This window comes from Coregonus lavaretus (genome assembly GCF_964263955.1).
Source record: "Coregonus lavaretus genome assembly, chromosome: 7".
Lineage (NCBI taxonomy): Eukaryota > Metazoa > Chordata > Actinopteri > Salmoniformes > Salmonidae > Coregonus > Coregonus lavaretus.
Window position 1 is genome coordinate 15627351 of NC_139994.1, and position 22425 is coordinate 15649775.

The following is a 22425-nucleotide window of genomic DNA, read 5'->3' on the forward strand; positions in this document are numbered from 1 at the left end:
AGTTGAGTTGATGCCAAAGAGCTCCATTTTGGTCTCATCTGACCACAACACTTTCACCCAGTTCTCCTCTGAATCATTCAGATGTTCATTGGCAAACTTCAGACGGGCATGTATATGTGCTTTCTTGAGCAGGGGGACCTTGCGGGCGCTGCAGGATTTCAGTCCTTCACTGCGTAGTGTGTTACCAATTGTTTTCTTGGTAACTATGGTCCCAGCTGCCTTGAGATCATTGACAAGATCCTCCCGTGTAGTTCTGGGCTGATTCCTCACTGTTCTCATGATCATTGCAACTCCACAAGGTGAGATCTTGCATGAAGCCCCAGGCTGAGGGAGACTGACAGTTATTTTGTTTCTTCCATTTGCGAATAATTGCACCAACTGTTGTCACCTTCTCACCAAGCTGCTTGGCGATGGTCTTGTAGCCCATTCCAGCCTTGTGTAGGTCTACAATCTTGTCCCTGACATCCTTGGAGAGCTCTTTGGTCTTGGCCATGGTGGAGAGTTTGGAATCTGATTGATTGATTGCTTCTGTGGACAGGTGTCTTTTATACAGGTAACAAGCTAAGAGTGTGCTCCTAATCTCAGCTTGTTACCTTTATAAAAGACACCTGGGAGCCAGAACTCTTTCTGATTGAGAGGGGGTCAAATACCTATTTCCCTCATTACAATGCAAATCAATTTATAATATTTTTGACATGCGTTTTTCTGGATTTTTTTGTTGTTATTCTGTCTCTCACTGTTCAAATAAACCTACCATTAAAATTATAGACTGATCATTTCTTTGTCAGTGGGCAAACATACAATATCAGCAGGGGATCAAATACTTTTTTCCCTCACTGTATATATATATATATATACATATACAGTGGGGAGAACAAGTATTTGATACACTGCCGATTTTGCAGGTTTTCCTACTTACAAAGCATGTAGAGGTCTGTAATTTTTGTCATAGGTACACTTCAACTGTGAGAGATGGAATCTAAAACAAAAATCCAGAAAATCACATTGTATGATTTTTAAGTAATTAATTTGCATTTTATTGCATGACATAAGTATTTGATACATCAGAAAAGCAGAACTTAATATTTGGTACAGAAACCTTTGTTTGCAATTACAGAGATCACATGTTTCCTGTAGGTCTTGGCCAGGTTTGCACACACTGCAGTAGGGATTTTGGCCCACTCCTTCAGGTTTCGGGGCTGTCGCTGGGCAATACGGACTTTCAGCTCCCTCCAAAGATTTTCTATTGGGTTCAGGTCTGGAGACTGGCTAGGCCACTCCAGGACCTTGAGATGCTTCTTACAGAGCCACTCCTTAGTTGCCCTAGCTGTGTGTTTCGGGTCGTTGTCATGCTGGAAGACCCAGCCACGACCAATCTTCAATGCTCTAACTGAGGGAAGGAGGTTGTTGGCCAAGATCTCGTGATACATGGTCCCATCCATCCAAAGAATGATGTTTCCACCTCCATGCTTCACGGTTGGGATGGTGTTCTTGGGGTTGTACTCATCCTTCTTCTTCCTCCAAACACGGTGAGTGGAGTTTAGACCAAAAAGCTCTATTTTTGTCTCATCAGACAACATTACCTTCTCCCATTCCTCCTCTGGATCATCCAGATGGTCATTGGCAAACTTCAGACGGGCCTGGACATGCGCTGGCTTGAGCAGGGGGACATTGCGTGCGCTGCAGGATTTTAATCCATGACGGCGTAGTGTGTTACTAATGGTTTTCTTTGAGACTGTGGTCCCAGCTCTCTTCAGGTCATTGACCAGGTCCTGCCGTGTAGTTCTGGGCTGATCCCTCACCTTCCTCATGATCATTGATGCCCCACGAGGTGAGATCTTGCATGGAGCCCCAGACCGAGGGTGATTGACCGTCATCTTGAACTTCTTCCATTTTCTAATAATTGCGCCAACAGTTGTTGCCTTCTCACCAAGCTGCTTGCCTATTGTCCTGTAGCCCATCCCAGCCTTGTGCAGGTCTACAATTTTATCCCTGATGTCCTTACACAGCTCTCTGGTCTTGGCCATTGTGGAGAGGTTGGAGTCTGTTTGATTGAGTGTGTGAACATGTGTCTTTTATACAGGTAACGAGTTCAAACAGGTGCAGTTAATACAGGTAATGAGTGGAGAACAGGAGGGCTTCTTAAAGAAAAACTAACAGGTCTGTGAGAGCCGGAATTCTTACTGGTTGGTAGGTGATCAAATAATTATGTCATGCAATAAAATGCAAATTAATTACTTAAAAATCATACAATGTGATTTTCTGGATTTTTGTTTTAGATTCCGTCTCTCACAGTTGAAGTGTACTTATGATAAAAATTACAGACCTCTACATGCTTTGTAAGTAGGAAAACCTGCAAAATCGGCAGTGTATCAAATACTTGTTCTCCCCACTGTGTGTATATATATATATATATATATATATGTCTCTATGTGCCCCCTCCCCCTCTCTCAAATGATAAACAGTAGCTTTATGTCAGTCTGTGAGGTTACAGTGGCATGGTCCTGACCTGCAGTAGGGTCTACCAGCTCACACACACTAAACACTGGTGGTTCTCTCTGTTCACATTTAGCTGTAGAGGACGGTGACACAGTCAAACACTAACTACATGTCATCACATCACTAGGCTTTTACTGGTGCCTTCTCCCCCTGGCTCATTAATCTGCTTCACTACGTTGGCGCTTTCGCTGTGTGTGTGTTTGCGCTTGCTTGTGTGTGTGCTTACGTACGTATGTGCGTGCGTAATGTACACACATACTATTCTGGAGTAACTTGATAGTTCTAAAATCCACATATGATTCTGTAGAATGGAATATAATATATTTGAGCATCCGTATTTGTGTGTTCCTATGTGTGTGCTGATCAATGCAGAAAGGGAAGGCTTAGAGACACAGTGGTGGGGGAGGGCACTGTGAATATGAAGTAGTGGTAAATTACCATGCATCACTTCAAACAGCCTGCAAGACCAGGGTGATTATGCTGACACACACACACACACACACACACACACACACAAACACACGCACCAGAGCGATCATGCTGAGAGCCACATGTACCAATTCGACCCCATTTTCCTCCTGATTGTCATCTGATTATCATATCATTATTCCTGACATGATAGGTAAGCGTCTGTAACAGTCTGTAAGGATAACGTCTAGACTAGACTCTAGAGATTATGACGTGATACAGTACGGCCGTGACTTTATTTCTGTAGGATGTTTTAGCTTCTCATACAAAATCAGTATTCTGTCCCTACCACCTCATTCTGTCTGTCTGTCTGTCATGATCCTTGGAGAGATAAAGGAACACACTGTTTAGTAAAAACAAATGCAGTAAGCAACAAATATCAACATACTAGGCTCATCCATACTGACAATATGTCATTTAATGCACAATTGTGTGGATTCCCGCCATTTGTTCATTTTGGTACAGTGTGTAACCTTATGTGATTATCAGCTGTTGTCGAACACACGTTGGCCTCGAAAGACAATTCTCTTCCTCATTAGTGTGCAGCGAATTCTACTAGATGAAAAGCCAAAATGAGTATGACATCCTGGCATTTAAAGCATACACATTTTCTAAATTTCACATAATATAAAATTTTATCTTTTTGGGTACCCAAAGTGCCTACTATTTAGAACGTAAGTACGGTTATTCGGACATGGCCAGTTTAAAAAGCCACAGAGAGAGAAGGAGAGTGAGAGAGAAGAGAGAGAGAGAGAGCGAGGGATAAACAGAGATAAAAAAAAAAGAGAGCGAGAAGTGGTTTAGTATTTTTGTTCCGACAAGGACACAACATGTCCTCTGACTCATCGCTAAGATAGAAGGTGACCTTGGAGTAACCATGGCGATTCCCTCCCAGAGTTCCCCTTGCATGCAATATAAATTGCGTCATCAGTGGATCTGTTCGGGCAGTATGCGAATTGGAGTAGGTCCAGGGTGTCTGGGATGATGGTGTTGATGTGAGCCATGACCAGCCTTTCAAAGCATTTCATGGCTACAGATGTGAGTACTACGGGGTGGTAGTCAATTAGACAAGTTACCTTGACTTTCTTAGGCACAGGGACTATGGTGGTCTGCTTGAAACATGAAGGTATTACAGGCAGGGTCAGGGAGAGGTTTAAAATGTCAGTGAAGCCACTTGCCAGCTGAGTACGCATCCTTTTAATCCATCTGGCCACACGGCCTTGTGAATGTTAACCTGTTTAAAGGTCTTATTCACATCGGCTACGGAGAGCAAGATCACACAGTCGTCAGGAACAGCTGGTGCTCTCATGCATGGTTCAGTGTTGCTTGTCTGGGCAGCTCGCGGCTGGGTTTCCCTTTGTAATCTGTGATAGTTTGCAAGCCCTGCCATGTCCGACGAGCATCAGAGCCGGCATAGTAGGATTCGATCTTAGTCCTGTATTGCTGCTTTGCCTGTTTGATGGCTCGTAGGAGGACGTCACAGGATTTCTTATTAGCGTCAGGATAGTGTCCAGCTCCTTGAAAGCGGCATCTCTAGCCTTCAGCTCAGTACGGATGTTGCCTGTTATCAGTGGCTTCTGGTTGGGATATGTTAGTACGGTCACTGTGGGGACGACTTCGTCGATGGACATATTGATGCAGCCTCTGACTGATGTGGTAAACTCCTCAATGTTATCGGATGAATCCCAGAACATATTCCAGTCTGTGCTTGCGAAAGTCTTTACATGCCATTCAATACACAGCATTAATATGTGGGAATAATGATGCCACACCATAGGGGGAGAGAGATATGGTGTAATAAAAGAGGGGTGAGGAAGGGAAGAAGAAATGTTCAATAGAAGCAATGATTAACATCTAACAGACTATTCATGTGCCAAACTGATGGGGATCAGTATTAAACTTTCATTATTAAAGCATTGAATATAGAACACTGGTCCGCTGTAGCTCAGTTGGTAGAGCATGGCACTTGCAAGTTGCAACACCAGGATAGTGGGTTCAATTCCTGGGACCATCCGTACGTGAAATGTATGCATGCATGACTGTAAATCGCTTTGGATAAAAGGGTCTGCTAAATGGCATAGACAGGATGTTAATATATTATATATTATTATAGAAGAGAATATGATAATTGGGGAAATTAGAAGGGTGGAGAAACAAAGAGAAGAGGGAAGGAAGGAAGAAAGGAGGGAAGGATGGATGGATAGATGGAAGGAGAGCCCTAATTGGAAGGAAAAATATGTGATTACATGCCATATACACTGAGTATACCAAACATTAGGAACACCTTCCTAATTTTGAGTTGCACCCCCTTTTGCCATCAGAACAGCCTCAATTCGTTGGGGCATGGACTCTACAAGGTGTTGAAAGCGTTCCACAGGGATGCTGGCCCATGTTGACTCCGTTGCTTCCCACAGTTGTGTCAAGTTGGCTGGATGTCCTTTGGGTGGTGGAACATTCTTGATACACATGAGAAACTGTTGAGCATGAAAATCCGAGCAGCATTGCAGTTCTTGACAAAAACCTTTTCAAAGGCACTTAAATATTTTGTCTTGCCCATTAACCGAACGTCTAGCAATCCAAAGGTTGAGTGTTTGAGTTTCATCATGGACAACTTTAGCATTTTAGCTAATTATCAACTTTTCAACTACTTACTACTTTGTAGCTACTTTGCAACTACTTAGCATGTTAGCTAACCCTTCCCATAACCTTAACCCTTTAACCTAACTCCTAACCTTAACCCTAACCCCTAGCCTAGCTAACATTAGCATTAGCTACCTATCCAACTAGCTAAGTATATCATACGTTTTGTAAATTCATAACATATTGTACCTTTTGCAAATTCGTAACATTTCATACGAATTGAAATTTGTAACATATCATATGAAATGGATGATGGACATTCACAAATGAATACATACCATACAAAATGTTACATATCATACTAAATTGAGTGTATCGGATTTACGTACAGAATAATGCGAAATGCTTTGAGACCAGGTTGGAAATTGAGGACTTTATTGATGATGAGGAGCAGTTATTTTGCTTTTGTGAACAAAGGGATTTTTTAAAATTAAATTAACAGTTATCCAAGTAGTTGAACTTTACTTTATTGAATGATCGCTTATCATAAACTTCTATGAGCTCGATTGTTGTGGGTTTATGTTCTTACCTTAGCCCAAACACTGTCCAGATATGTTTTCACATTATCACAATGTTTTTGCCATTTGAGTAGGATATAGGAAATTTAGGCCTACACATTGATCTTGAAATAACAGCTAAATCTAAGTACAGAATATAAGAACCTGTTTTCATATTGTCCAGATTCTCAAATCCACTTTGCACATCATTTTGGAGTTGCTCCTCCACAGTAAGACACTAGGTCCAGGAGTCTGGAATTCCTCTCCCATTCTGAGTGGTAAATGCCATCCGAGCAAAAAACCATAGCCTTATGGTTTCTACACTGGTGTTCAGGAAGTGGAAGGACTTGTGAATAGTCCAAATCACAGGTACTGTATGTGCTGCTCCCAGCCTGTGATGTGTGTGTTGTGTGTCAGGTTAGGTACTGTGACTACAAAAATAAAGAATATCCATGCAAATGGACCAATAAAGCATGAATTGTATTGCCAACTAGCTCTCACAGTCTCACATCAGAATTAGTCATTCATCCATGTTTCTGAAACGCTCGATTTCGAAGTTGTTCCAAACATCAAATTTCAAAGTGTTTAAGGTTAAGTTTAGGCATTAACTCTGAATTTTTTAGGTTAGGGTTAAGTTGAGGCATTAACTCCGAATGGTTAAGGTAATGGTTAAGGTTTGGGATAGGCTTAAAACAGAATCTCAAAAACAACTTTCTATCGCTGGATTCAAACTTGCAACCTTTCATATCAGAGGCAGATGCTTACGATCATCCGCCATCCCTGTTCACAACGCCCTAGCAAAACCAAACCTACTTGAAGGTAACAGTGCTCACTGTCGCCCCTAGTGGCTGGTTTCCCCATCATCTTCCAACGTCCTAAAACATGGATGGATGTCGAATACTGACTTGTATCACAGGTGACCTGGCTGTGTATTGCTGTTTTTATAATATACAGTGCATTCGGAAAGTATTCAGACCCCTTTACCTTTTCCACATTTTGTTACGTTACAGCCTTATTCTGAAATGGATTAAATAAATAAATAATCCTCATCAATCTACACACAATACCCCATAATGACAAAGTGAAAACAGGTTTTTAGACAAAGTGAAAACAGAAAAACCTTATTTACAAAAGTATTCAGACCCTTTGCTATGAGACTCAGAATTGAGCTCAGGTGCATCCTTCCATTGATCATCCTTGAGATGTTTCTACATCTTGATTGGAATCCACAAGTGGTAAATTCAATTGATTGGACATGATTTGGAAAGGCATGGGGCATGTCAGAGCAAAAACCAAGCCATGAGGTCGAAGGAATTGTCCGTAGAGCTCCGAGACATGATTGTGTCGAGGCACAGATCTGGGGAAGGGTACCAAAAAATGTCTGCAGCATTGAAGGTCCCCAAGAACACATTCTTAAATGGAAGAAGTTTGGAACCACCAAGACTCTTCCTAGAGCTGGCCGCCCGGCCAAACTGAGCAATCGGGGGAGAAGGGCCTTGGTCAGGGAGGTGACCAAGAACCCGATGGTCGCTCTGACAGAGCCCCAGAGTTCCTCTGTGGAGATGGGAGAACCTTCCAGAAGGACAACCATCTCTGCAGCACTCCACCAATCAGGCCTTTATGGTAGAGTGGCCAGACAGAAGCCACTCCTCAGTAAAAGGCACATGACAGCCCACTTGGAGTTTGCCAAAAGGCACCTAAAGGACTCTCAGACCATGAGAAACAAGATTCTCTGGTCTGATGAAACCAAGATTAAACTCTTTGGCCTGAATGCCAAGTGTCATGTCTGGAGGAAACCTGGCACCATCCCTACGGTGAAGCAGGGTGGTGGAAACATCATGCTGTGGGGATGTTTTTCAGCGGGAGAAGAAAACAATTGAATCCATTTTAGAATAAGGCTGTAACGAGTTTGGGAAACCCTGCCCTAGGGAGTTAATACTGTATGGTAATAAAACGACCTGGAGAAATGAACGAGGAGAACCATGGAGCTGTACTGTGGGGGGTAGGGAAGAAATAGAGAGGAGAAAGTGGGAGAAAGAGAGACGGAGAGAGAGAAGGGTGGTCCTCTGTAGCTCAGCTGGTAGAGCACGGCGCTTGTAACGCTAAGGTAGTGGGTTCGATCCCCGGGACCACCCATACACAAAAAAATAAAATGTATGCACGCATGACTGTAAGTCGCTTTGGATAAAAGCGTCTGCTAAATGGCATATTATATTATTATATTATAAGGGGAGAGAAAAAGAGGGGGAGGAAGAGAAAGTGAGAGAGGTTTTCTGTATTTAGCTCTCTCTTCAGATGATGGAGAATCCTGTAGTAATAAATCATATTGCAGATTAATCCTCATGATAAAGAATCACTTTCATGGTAATAAACTCCTAACTGCCAGTATATCACACACTGTTATCATACAATGTCTACAATGGGAGAGAGAGATGGGCACCAAAACAAAGAAATAATAATGTACTCCATTGCTCCTGCGCTAACGTTACCAACTTATTGTAAATGCAAACAAATTCCACAATCAACTGCTGGTCAAAAACGATAGGACAGAAACATTACTATGCTTTGGTAGAAATCTTGATTGGTAGAAATCAAGTGGTCCAGGACGAATGTGATTCTCAAAAGGGGAAGTGTTAACACCGTTTTCTTTACCACCACTCTTCATTTTTTATTGTTTCACTATTTTTTTCTCTTTTTCTTCACCTTTTTTCATGTCCACTAGCAGAGATCTCCAGAGAGAGACTCATCCCTTGCGACAGGCCTGTATCTTTGTTTATTCTGCTTCCATAGATCCAGACTAGACTTCCTCCCACATGCCCCTCTCTTCTCTCTCTCCTCTCTTCCTCTGCCTGCCTTTCTCCTTTTTTTCTCCCCTCCATCTTCCCTGCCAAGCTCTCGCCTCCCTTCCTTTCCTCCACCACTCCCACTCTCATCTACCTCTCTCTATTCCATCTCTTTCCTCAATCTCCCTCTCTCCTCTCCCAGGCTTAACCATGTAGCTCCTACCATTTGGAAGAAGGTATGACTTATTTCTATAGCTAGACTGATAAAGCACTATAAATATGCTAGAACTTTTCAACCTTCTCTCGTCTTAAAGTGGTGCCTCTCTAGAGGGGGTTGATGGGAAAGCTATTACATCATCCAGATGAGACTGAATATCTGGTACCATGATCTCACCAGCTTCCTCTCCTTGTCTCCTCATCTCCTCTCCTTCATCTGAACTGGGCAGTTAAATAACATTCCTAACTAGTCAAGAAAGTATCAAATCATCAATCTATAATATATGACAGGGTCTTGACAGGCCTTCACAATTGACCAGACTCAGAGCAACAGTAAAGACTCAAGCCATAAGGGCAATGTGAAAACAATAGGAATCTCGGACCACGCTAATTCTGGTTCCTAAGGAAGAAATGATTCTATGGAAGGGGTTCTACAGCAGTGGTTCTATGGAAGGGCTTCTACAGCGGTGGTTCTATGTTAGCTGTTGAGTGTCAGTGGTTCTATTGAGATCTGGCAGGTTCTGCGGGGGATATGGTTCCCCAGTGTGTTTTTCTACCAGCGGTTCTACCAGAGATCGATTCGCTCCTGTTGTGTTCGAGTGAAGGAAGGAGGGAGGGAGGGAGGGAGGGAGGGAGGGAGGGAGTGGGGTGGAGAAACACTTCCCTGCACATTTTAAGGATTGCCATTTGTCAGTCTAATGATGATGTGAGGGGTATGTGAGAGAGGAGAGAAAGGGTGAGGAAGGATGAATCCTGCTGTGTTGGAGTGAGGGACGGAGTGAGGGAGGAGAAACACTGTTGCTCATTTTGATGAATGACAGACATCATCTGATGGAGAGGAGGGGCGAGAGGGGGAGGCAGGGAGGAGGAGGGAGAGGTGGAAGATTATTATGTTATACTGTATAATTCATTTATCAATATAAAATTGCATGGATTAGAAAATATATTAGATACACTAAATGACCAAAAGTATGTGGATACCTGCTCGTCAAACAAAATCATGGGCATTAATATGGAGTTGGTCCCCCCCTTTGCTGCTATAACGGCCTCCACTCTTCTGGGAAGGCTTTCCACTACATATTGGAACATTGCTGCGGGACTTGCTTCCATTCAGCCACAAGCGCATTAGTGAAGTCGGGCACTGATGTTGGGCGATTAGGCCTGGCTCGCAGTCGGTGTTCCAATTCATCCCAACAGTGTTCGATGGGGTTGAGGTCAGGGCTTTGTGCAGGCCAGTCAAGTTCTTCCACAATGATCTCAACAAACCATTTCTGCATGGACTTCACTTTGTGCATGAGGTCATTGTCATGCTGAAACAGCAAAGGGCCTTCCCCAAACTGTTGCCACAAAGTTGGAAGCACAGAATTGTCTAGAATGTAATTGTATGCTGTAGCGTTACGATTTCCCTTCACTGGAACTAAGGGGTCTAGCCCGAACCATGAAAAAAAGCCCCAGACCATTATTCCTCCTCCACCAAACTTTACAGTTGGCACTATGCATTCGGGCAGGTAGCGTTCTCCTTGCATCCGCCAAACCCAGATTCGTCCGTCGGACTGCCAGATAGTGAAGCGTGATTTATCACTCCAGAGAACGCATTTCCACTGCTCCAGAGTCCAATGGCAGCGAGCGTTACACTACTCCAGCTGACACTTGGCATTGTGCATGATGATCTTAGGCTTGTGTGTGGCTGCTCGGCCATGGAAACCCATTTCATGAAGCTCCTGACGAATAGTGCTTGTGCTGAAGTAGCTTCCAGAGGCAGTTTGGAACTCGGTATTGAGTATTGCAACTGAGGACAGACCATTTTTACGCACTACGCGCTTCAGCACTCGGCGGTCCCGTTCTGTGAGCTTGTGTGGCCTACCACTTCACGGCTGAGCCGTTGTTCCTCCTAGACATTTCCACTTCACAATAACAGCACTTACAGTTGCCCGGGGCAGCTCTAGCAGGGCAGAAATTTGACCAACTGACTTGTTGGAAAGGTGGCATCCTATAACAGTGCCACATTGAAAGTCACTGAGCTCTTCAGTAAGGCCATTCTACTGCCAATGTTTGTCTATGGAGATTGCATGGCGGTGTGCTTGATTTTATACACCTATCGGCAACAGATGTAGCTGAAATAGCCGAATCCACTAATTTGAAGAGGTGTCCACATACTTTTGTATAGTGTATGTTAGATATTAGATTGAATGGCTGTGTCCTGCCTTGACTGAGGGGATAAAAGGGAAAAGGAGAGTGAATTAATAATACAGAGAGAGAGAGAGAGAGAGAGAGCTGAGTAGTATGAGTAATATTGTATCTATTATTAAGGATAAAATAAGTAAATAATTTATGTCTTCTGAGTTAAAGCTACCCTGGGTTCATTTAAAAGTCTGGTTGAAAACTCAGTGGGAATCATCAGTATTCTAAATCATTGGCTTCAACAAATCATCTCCTATGAGCCTTGTCTTTCGTTGATTCTTCTACCACATTGGTAATGGCTCTTCAGTCAACCAAAAATGCCATTGACAATACCCATTGTTAGAAGTAGCAGAATAATCAGATTGAGGAGGAATAGAACTAGGTCCCTACTGTGGTGTGTTGTTGTGGCAGTTTGTAGTTTTCTGTAACAATACTACAGTATCACAGGATGCTGTTGTTGTGTTTGTACATTTCAGGTACAGAACGTCCTTCGAATGTCCCAAGACTCTTGACAGTTCTCAGAATTTCTAGTGGAACTGCGAGAAATGCATTGGGAAAACAACCTATGTTTTCAGAAAATGTTTCAGCCTCCGCTTATTGTCTCATTGAACTCTCAGTAACTATGTGATGAATAGTTGTCCTTCCGAGTCTATGAGCCATGGTTTTGTTAATATATGTGCTTTCCTTCAGTAACGTGAGTGACCATGAACTGAAAACTGTCTCTATATCCACTGAACATGTGTAGCCCCCCTTGTAGCTCAGTTGGTAGAGCATGGCGTTTGCAATGCCAGGGTTGTGGGTTCGTTGTGAGCGTCTGCTAAATGACTAAAATGTTTAAAAAATGTAATATCTTCGCATTTTGAACAGATTGAAAGAATAGTAATTATGGTGAGTGTAGATTGTTATCTGTCCTAGCCATTGTCTTGCCTGATGACCTTGGTGATAAGCACACAGCTATTCAGCAGAGATGGAATAAGAGGGGTGTATTCAAAATTACCCACTATTCCCTTTATAGTGCACTTCTTTTGACCAGGGCCCATAGGGAATAGGGTGTCATTTGGAACATACGCAAAGAGAGTCAAGAAACGTTTAATATACCCTTAAATAACAATGTCTTCACTTCTCGTGAAAGCCGACACATCATTGTTTCAAGACTGAGTCAATGTGATTAAATTAAATATTCATTATGCGTTTCAAGGACCTAGTCACTCTGTCTTTCTCTTTTGTGTGTACGAGAGTGTGTGTGTGCGAGCGTTTGTGTGTGCAAGCATTTGTGTGTACGAGTGTTTGTGTGTGTGTGCATGTGAATGTGTGTGTGTTTGTGTGTGATTTAACTCTAGCCGGTCCTGACTGTCTTGTGGCAGCTTGTAGCCAATCTCTCTCTCGTTGGTTGGTCTCCCATAGCAACCACCAGGGCCCACAGGGCCGGGGAAAGTAATAAACCTTGTTCGGGGTGATGTAATAAATGTCGCACAGGGGGAAGGCAATAAACGATACGCATCATGACCTTTTACTTCATGGTGGAGGGGAACTAGGTTGTGACTGGTGCAGAGACAGGTGGAGTGAGGAAAGAGGGTGAGGGAGAGGATATAGGGAGAGGGGAGAATGAGGGAGGAGTAGAGGAAAGAAGGGGAGAGGACAAAGAGACAGAAGAGGAAGGTGAGGGAGAGAGAAAGGACAAGAGGAAGGGATAGAGGAGAAGGAGGAGGGAGAGAGAAGAGGGAGTGGAAAGAGAGAGAGAAAGAAAGAAAGAGAGAGAAAGAGACGTGTGAGATGAGACAGTGAAACAGTTTTCTTTTTTATCAGTCAATGAAATGACTTCAGAGAGGACAGAATGTACCAAAGAGCCTGACTGACAGTAGCTGCTTGGTATCTGCTGATCAGGATGAGGAGGCAATCTGTAGGTGGACCTTACAGGAACGATCCATATCTTTTCCCTCGCACCACAGATGTGCATCAGACACAGTGTGTGCGTGTGTGTGTGTGTGTTTGTTTGTGTTTGTTTATGTGTGTGCGTGTTTAGTCTGCCAAATGAGCATTGATTCTCTCAACTATCTGTCTTCCTCACAACAATCTGTTGCAATTATACTGAATGCAGGTATCTACGCACGTGTTGCACACAGTCGCATGCGGTTGGACACATTTAGGAGAAAATCATTTTCGCAGTATCCTCAAAACCTTCTCTTTTTGACACAACTGCTGACAGCTACAGGGACATAAACACAAAAAAAATGATGCTTGGATGCAAGTGTCCACGATAGTAGGATTGCCAGGTCAGTTTAGTAGTGAGCTTGTGCTAGATGTGGCTAGTTAGCTAGCTAACCTAGCTAGTTAGCTAGCTAACCTAGCTAGCTAGCTTGCTAACCTAGTCAATGAGGTATGTGTGTGTGAAAGAGATAGTAATATAAATTATAGTAATAAATAGTAATAGAAATTATGGTATATACTACCCCTAATAATTTGGCCAGATAACCGTGTGTGTGTGTCTGTGTGTACAGTAGGTGACATGTCCATGTCCATCTATCTAATAACTATATTTATGCTAGGTAATGGTTTGGCTTATCATGTTCATGTCTATGAGGAACTGGAGAGGACTCAGGGACAGGTATCAGAGATAGAGAAGGGCAGAGAAAGAGAAGAAGAGGTCTGGGTCAGCAGCTTCAGGCCAGCGGCCTTGGCGCTTCTGCCACATTCTTTCTTTTTTGGATCCATTTATTGTGCCTAGGGCAACGAGTGGCAATTTTACAGCCAGACCCTCTACGTCATCCACAAGTGTGGGCGCCACCGGTGCATCAAGACCCTCTATGTCATCCACAAGTGTGGTCGCCACCGGTGCATCAAGACCCTCTATGTCATCTACAAGTGTGGTCGCCACCGGTGCATCAAGACCCTCTATGTCATCTACAAGTGTGGTCGCCACCGGTGCATCAAGACCCTCTATGTCATCTACAAGTGTGGTCGCCACCGGTGCATCAAGACCCTCTATGTCATCTACAAGTGTGGGCGCCACCGGTGCATCAAGACCCTCTATGTCATCTACAAGTCATCTACAAGATGATGAAATGGAGGAAGCACCTCTGGATCTAGGACCCGGTGAAATGATTATGACCCTGACGGAAGTGACCACTGAGGACCTTGTTGAACAGGAAGTGGCCGTGGAGACAAACGGGGAGAGAAAGGAAGAGGAACAACGTCACACCAGGCGTCATCGGAGGTACCAGCCCCCAGATCCACTCAACTCGTCAACTCGTCTCCTGAGTGGCGCAGTGGTCTAAGGCGCCGCATCGCAGTGCTAACTGTGCCACTAGAGATCCTGGTTCGAATCCAGGCTCTGTCGCAGCCGGCCGCGACCGGGAGACTCATGGGCGATGCACAATTGGCCCAGCGTCGTGTAGGGGAGGGAATGGCCGGCAGGGATGTAGCTCAGTTGATAGAGCATGGCGATTGCAACGCCAGGGTTGTGGGTTCGATTCCCATGGGGGGCCAGTATTACAAACAAAAAAATACAAAAATATGTATTCACTAACTGTAAGTCGCTCTGGATAAGAGCGTCTGCTAAATGACTAAAATGTAAATGTAAATGTAACTCATTTCAGCTCCCCCAAGCCGACGAGAGGGATGCAGCTCAACCTGATGCTCACAGGAAGGAGGATGAAGAGACCCTCTTTGCCATGAGCCTGGTGCCAACCCTGAAGAGGCTGCCTCAGCAAAGAAAAGCAGCAGTCAAGGTTAAAATTCATCAGTTGCTTTTCGAAGCCGAGTTCAATGGTACATTTTGTTTTCTCCACTGGTAGTGTCATAAGTATTGCGACAGTGAAGTAAAGTAGGTCATTTTTACAGTATACTCATGTAGGCTAACTGGTATTTCAGATTAAAGGATTATATTGAGGCAAATGTATAGCTGTTGTTTCTGGGTTAGAAAATATCCTAAAACAACAGTTTTCTGTCTAAATATTTGCCTGTCATATTCATCTTTTGATCTGAAATACATATTCCATGAGTAAACAGCAATAGTTACCAACTTTGCTCACTGTTCCAATATTTATGCCACTAACTACACTATACAAGCAGTATTTAGTTAACATAAATCTCACCTTCTATGGTTTTATATTATGTAATGCTTGTATGTGTTGTTTTTCTCTTCCCTCCCAGAGATGGAGTCAATTTAGCCGACCAGCTCACAGGAAGGACAGGAAATGGAGAGGAGTTGTCTGGTTGTTGTTTTGACCTCCCTCATTGTACCTTTCCTTTCACACACATCAGTTCCGTTTTAAATTCAGTCAATTCATAAAGTCATTTGTTTCTAAAGTCTTAGGATAGCGTTCATTATTAGTGTTACATAGATTTCTGAATTGACAGAATTGAAACTCACACACCGGATAATACACAGATGCTCTTGTTGGTCTCTTACAAGACTGAAGGTGAATATATTTATTTCATTTCAAACCACTTGAAAACCAGGGTGTTGAAACTTTTTGTGAAGTTATGTTCCATCGACTGGTCTATGACGTCCAGTGGCCATTTGTTTCTTTAGCTGTGTTATGGCTACAAATTATTTTATTTAGAGACAGAGACACACACACACCTCTCCTCCACTCCTCTCTGTACCTCAGATTTCCAGTGCCCTGCCCTCTCTCTCTTTATGGCCATGTCTGAAGTCCTGCTACTATATCTAGGCTTTATGAGTAGTCCCTGTATCTGTCTGCAGTTGTGCCAAAAATACATGCTCTTGTTGTTCTCTTACAGATTACAGGCTACACATTACTTTAGGTATTTTTACACGCACATACATGCACACACACACCTCTTTCAATAGTTGTTTTATTTGTTGTAAATGTTTTACAACACATACCTGTCATGTAATTTCCTGTACTTGAATAGTTATTAAATTATAAAGTTTTCATAGTCAGTTGTTTCTTTTGTTTATTAATATCTAATTTAGGCTTAATCTGTTTAATATCCAGGGTGCCATCCTGAAGTGCCTGGCTGAAGGTAGAGTCCCGGAGGGTCCCGCCATCACTTCCCTTGCCGTAAGCACCAACATCGACGACACGGAAACAGTAGTTGGCATCTACAACAGTCAAGAGTACAACTGAATATGTACCCTTGTAGTTGTAGAATTGCGAACCCGAGCACGGTGGAGCCTGGATTACTACATGTTTACCGTCAATGGAGCCAAGACAGTTGGGGAAATTCCACCTCACCAGGAACTCGGCAGCGATGGCCCTCCAGTCTTCCTCCTTGGGGACAGGCATGTATTCACCAAAAAGACAGTCCCAAATGGCTTGTTCCACAGAGGGGACATTGCCTGCCACCGTGGACCATCCAACTCAGAAGCTGAATCTGATGGTCCTGTAGGAGTCCCCTGTCACCAAGAATCTGAAATATAATTATAAATATTGTGTGTAACTTGAATTCCACCCACATATTCTATATACTCATATAGCTACCTCATTACTGTTTATTATGCTCTACTAATTATATTGTAATACTCATCAACTATCATTAACAATGCCTTGAAACAGTACAATTCAGTCTATGACTGTATCAATAAACTGTAGCCCAGGCCAACTCTACTCTTCGAAAAAAAGGTTATATCTAGAACCTAAAAGGGTTCTCCGGCTGTCCCCATAGGAGAACCCTTTGAAGAACCCTTTTTGGTTCCAGGTAGTACCCTTTTTGGTTCCAGGTAGAACCCTTTTGGTTCCAAGTAGAACCCTATTGTGTTCCATGTATAACCTTTTCCCCAAAGGGTTCTACCTGGAACCAAAAAGGGTTCTACCTGGAACCAAAAAGGGTTATCCTATGGGGAAAGCAGAAGGACACTTTTGGAACCCTTTTTTCTAAGGGTGTACATGATTCCAATAAGAATGTAATGAATGACTGTAACTGTCTTGACCAACAAGAGGTCCTGGAGAAGACTAGCCTACCTTCATCAGGGCAGAAGGCACCCCAACTTCCTTTTCATTTGGTAACATTGCATCATTAAAAAATGATTTTAAACCAACTTTGGAAAGGTTATAGTCCTAATGAACGTTCTGTAAATGTCACATAGGGGCTATTAACTAGAGAGCCCTTTTGCTAGCTAGGTTGCACATAAAATATATCTAATATCAATCAATTACGGTATCAAAGGTTTTAAAAATTTACTAGAGACAAATCGTCAGGCGTTCAACTGGGCTGATGTACTCCCGGTAGTTGGTATCCATCCGGGCGATCCTGGCTTCAACCATCTGGAGCAGGTGATCGAACTGGCTTCGGTCCAGACTAAAGTAACTTCGGAATTCCTCTCCAAACAGTCGAAGACGGTGGAACTCCCCTGCCTGCTTTTGGGACTTAAACCGTCTCTGGACCCACACTGACCTGTGCTTTCGGCTGAGCTGGTCCCGGCCCAACAGCGTGATCAACACCGCCTTCCTCAACGTTGGTCTCATTGTTGAAAGAGCCTACTCTCTGCTACCTTGACTATTTATTATTGCATTTCGCTCCAAAACTATGCATTTTGGAGGGAAATTATATTATAGGCTCTCACAATTTCGCTACACCCGCTATAACATCTGCTAAACACGTGTATGTGACAAATAACATTTGATTTGATTTGGAATAAATTTTTAGATGTCATCGAATAACTAATATGTATGCTACTTGGCAAATAAATGAATAAAAAATGTAAAGAACTTCTGCAGTCAAACTGTTTTTATTATGTAATCCCACATTTCTTTTACTGGATATGTGTGCAACAAAAATTCAACATTCACATTTTGCTACTTTTGCGGCAGGCAGGCAGGCAGGCAGGTCCCTCTCTCCCTGCCAGCCAGCCCATCACCCTGACCCACTTAACACAGAGGAACAGGGAGAGAACAAGGTAGGACACAGATAAAGAAAAGAGCAAAAGCCACAAACATTTTGTTCTCATGAATTGAAACAAGCTTTCATTCATATCATCAACTCGTTTCACTATAACATCCACTCTACATCTTGTGTTTTCCTATCCTCTAGGCATTATCTCTCTGGTCTTTGTGTCTACCCTGCCTATCACTTCCTCCATGCTAATGTTACTGCTAATGCTACACCCAGGAAGGGTGCTACCGCTACACACACACATACAAACACAGACAGACAGACACACACACACACACTCTAAGTGAGGTGTGATATTGAGGCTGTGGAGGCGGCATTGGGCTCTTCTTCTCCTCTTTGTCTCTGTGTTCTCAACGGCTTATAGATCAGAGATTACTGGTTGCCCACTTGTCTTCATGGACACCACATACACACATACACACACAAACACACCCTGATAGCAGGAGGAACTTATCTGGACGGTGAGAAAATGCCACATAAGAACTCACTTGATAGGGTCCTACTGGTGTGTGTGCATCCGTGCCTGCCCGTGTGTGTCCTCTTTTAATTGTTACTGTCACTACATTGCTGGCTTGGTTACAGTACATTGCTGGCTTGGTTACAGTACATTGCTGGCTTGGTTACAATACATTTGTCCACAGTGTGTGTGTTTCACAGTAAAGACAGTATTTGGCATTTCGTTGTTTCACAGTTCCCAGTGCAGAACTCCACAGTTCTAATCACCATTATATTACCATAGTTTCTATACACTCTAGGACTGCTTCCCAAATGGCACCATTACAGTGCGCTATAGAGCCTTTGGGCTCTGGTCAAAAGTAGTGCACTATAGGGAATAGGATGCCATTTGGGATGCAATCTAGAATCTAGGTCAGAGGAAATCTAAGGCTTTCATTTCTTCATTTCAGGGATTGTATCACAATAGAATCCTTCATATTCACCCATCTTTCAATATCATTATATTCCTTTCTGCAAAACCCATAAATGAAAGCAATATCTGAAATAGGGCACATTAATTTGAATTTAATTTCTCTTTATTGGCCAGAATAATGATATGTGGTTTTCATGGTTAAAAACGTGCCTTATTTCAATAGATATATAATTAATCTTTCAGTTCCTTCCGGTCTTGTCTGAAGAGGACTCATGCACTACTTGTATAGATTCTGACCCTGTGTCTGGAACATTGTAAAGAGTTCCCTGGTTTCATCAGAAGGCATTTAATCTGTCATTCAACAGAACACCTTTATAGCTCTACCATGATGGATTAATGATATGGAATAAGATTTTGTGGGTGACACACACAGCGCATGCGCACACACGTACACACACATCGAAGGAGCAATCAATAGAAATATATATCACATGGTCTGACAGCCAATCTCATTATCCATAATGTCTGGCGCTTTAACAACCCTTACACATTTCAGTGGTGTGTATTCATGGATGCCAAGGGAAGCCAGCCTTCCCAAAATATTTGACCAATAAAAATATTTTATCTTTTGTCTCTGTGTTTTAATAATTTTCCTTCAAATCGCAAGTGGCTGAATCTCACCGGAGAAATCATCAGAGGGAGGGAAACAGCACCCCTCTGCCTCAGTATGTGTAGCACAGGTATCTGATGCTGTCTGGACCAAAACATTTTAACATCAGCATTAGCATTTGATTGATTGATGCCAGCAAGCATTTGGCCTCCCTTGATAAAACAATTATAAAATAATTAGCCAATGAGCGTTGAGCTGAGCTCAACTGTGGGTTGTCCTGGTGCAGCAAAATGCCCCCCCCAAGGGAGACCAGTTAGGATTTGGCTTCAGACCAATGAAATCGCTTCCTTTGCAAAATGTCATTTTCAGAAAAACATGTCTGTTTCTGGTCTGCTTGTGTTGATGTCCTGCAGTAGCTAGCTTGCTAAATCATCCCTTTCCTAAGCCATGGATGGAGATGAGGATTTGGACTTGTGTTTTTGACTTAATTCTCTATACAGGCCAATGATTATGACGGCGATTCTGATCTAACCATAAATTCTTATGTTGTGCTATTGGCCTGAGACGATTGAAGTTCAATATGTAGCCTAGATGTAGCTAGGTAGGCTCACGTTAACTAGCTAGCTAGCTAACTTAGCTGGTTCATTGTTGCCCATGCGAGAAAGTCAAGCTAGCAAGCATTTTAGCTAATAATAATAATATGCCATTTAGCAGACGCTTTTAAAAGTTTCCTCTGGTTTAGTGATGAAACAAACGTATGTGTTGTTGAATTTATTCCGCAACTGTGTGACTGTTGTCTTTTAGTTGTCACAGCCTTTTTGTATATCACAGTGGCATATGAACGAATTGGTTCATCAGGTCCAGTCATGTACAGTTTTGTCCAGAATTATTGGCACCCTTGATAAAGATGAATATATTGTATAAAATAAATAATAGAAATACTGAGCTATTATTATATTATATTATGCTAATACAACTGATCAGAGAAAGAGATTTTGTTTAACAAGTAATTAAACAAATCTAAAAAGAGGGTCTAAAAATCTACACTCCTGTTTTCAATACTCCAGCACTCTCCTGTTGCAAGGATAATGACACTGAGCCTTTTCCTAAATTGTTTTATGAGATTGGAGAACACATTGGGAAGGATGTTAGACCCTTCCTGATTCCTCCATAGAGAATCTTTCCAGATCATTGATATTCATCTGTCTGCGCTTATGGACTGCCCTCTTTCATACAATGGGGTTCAACTCCGGAGACTGAGATGGCCATTGCAAAATGTTGATTTTGTGGTAAATTAACAATTTCTTTGTGGATTTTGATGTGTGCTCAGGGTTATTGTCTTGCTGGAAGATCCACTTACGGCCCAGTTTCAGTCTCCTGTTAGAGGCAACCAGGTTTTTGGCAGTTGACCTTAACAAGGGCCTCAAGACCCCAGTGGAAGCATAACACCCCTATAACATCAAAGATCCACCACTATCTTTTACAGTGGGTATGAGGTACTTTTCTGCATGTGCTTCAATTTTTTTATGCCAAACCCACCACTGGTGTGCATGGCCAAAGAGCTCTTTTTTCATGTCATTTGACCATAGCACCGGTTCCAATCCAAGTGCCAGTGCTGTTCAGCAAACTCCAGGCGGTACTATGGTCAGATCAAGCATGCCAATCATTTTTATAATTTTGGACCTGGCTGTATACCTGAAGCACAAAATAAATATTGGCATAATTTGGATCAATCAAATCAATCAAATCAATCAATCAAATGTATTTATAAAGCCCTTTTTACATCAGCAGATGTCACAAAGTGCTATACAGAAACCCAGCCTAAAACCCCAAACAGCAAGCAATGCAGATGTAGAAGCACGGTGGCTAGGAAAAACTCCCTAGAAAGGCAGAAACCTAGGAAGAAACCTAGAGAGGAACCAGGCTCTGAGGGGTGGCCAGTCCCCTTCTGGCTGTGCCGGGTGGAGATTATAACAGTACATGGCCATGAAGGCCAGATTGTTCTCCAAGATGTTCAAACGTTCATAGATGACCAGCAGGGTCAAATAATAATCAGAGTGGTTGTAGAGGTTGCAACAGGTCAGTACATCAGGAGTAAATGTCACTTGGCTTTTCATAGCTGGTCATTTAGAGGTTGAAATAGCAGGTGCGGAAGAGAGAGTGAGTTTAAAACAGCAGGTGTGGGACAAGGTAGCACGTCTGGTGAACAGGTCAGAGTTCCATAGCCGCAGGCAAAAGAGTGGAAACTGGAGCAGCAGCACAACCAGGTGGACTGGGGACAGCAAGGAGTCATCAGGCCAGGTAGTCCTGAGGCATGGTCCTAGGACTCAGGTCCTCCGGGATGGGAGCTAGAGAGGGAGAGAGAGAGAATTAGAGGGAGCATACTTAAATTCACACAGGACACCGGATAAGACAGGAGAATAACACCAGATATAACACTGACCCTAGCCCCCCGGCACATAGACTATTGCAGCATAGATACTGGAGGCTGAGACAGGGGGGGGGGGGGTCGGGAGACACTGTGGCCCCGTCCGACGATAACCCCGGACAAGGCCAACCAGGCAGGATATAACACCACCCACTTTGCCAAAGCACAGCCCCCACACCACCAGAGGGATATCAACAGACCACCAACCTACTACCCTGAGACAAGGCTGAGTATAGCCCACGAAGATCTCCTCCACTGCACGGGCCGATAGGAGATATGCTTCAATATTACAATTATAATAGGTATGTTCTGTTCTGTTCTATTCTGTTCTATCATTCCCCACATACTGTAGTCATTGTAGGGCATGATATTGT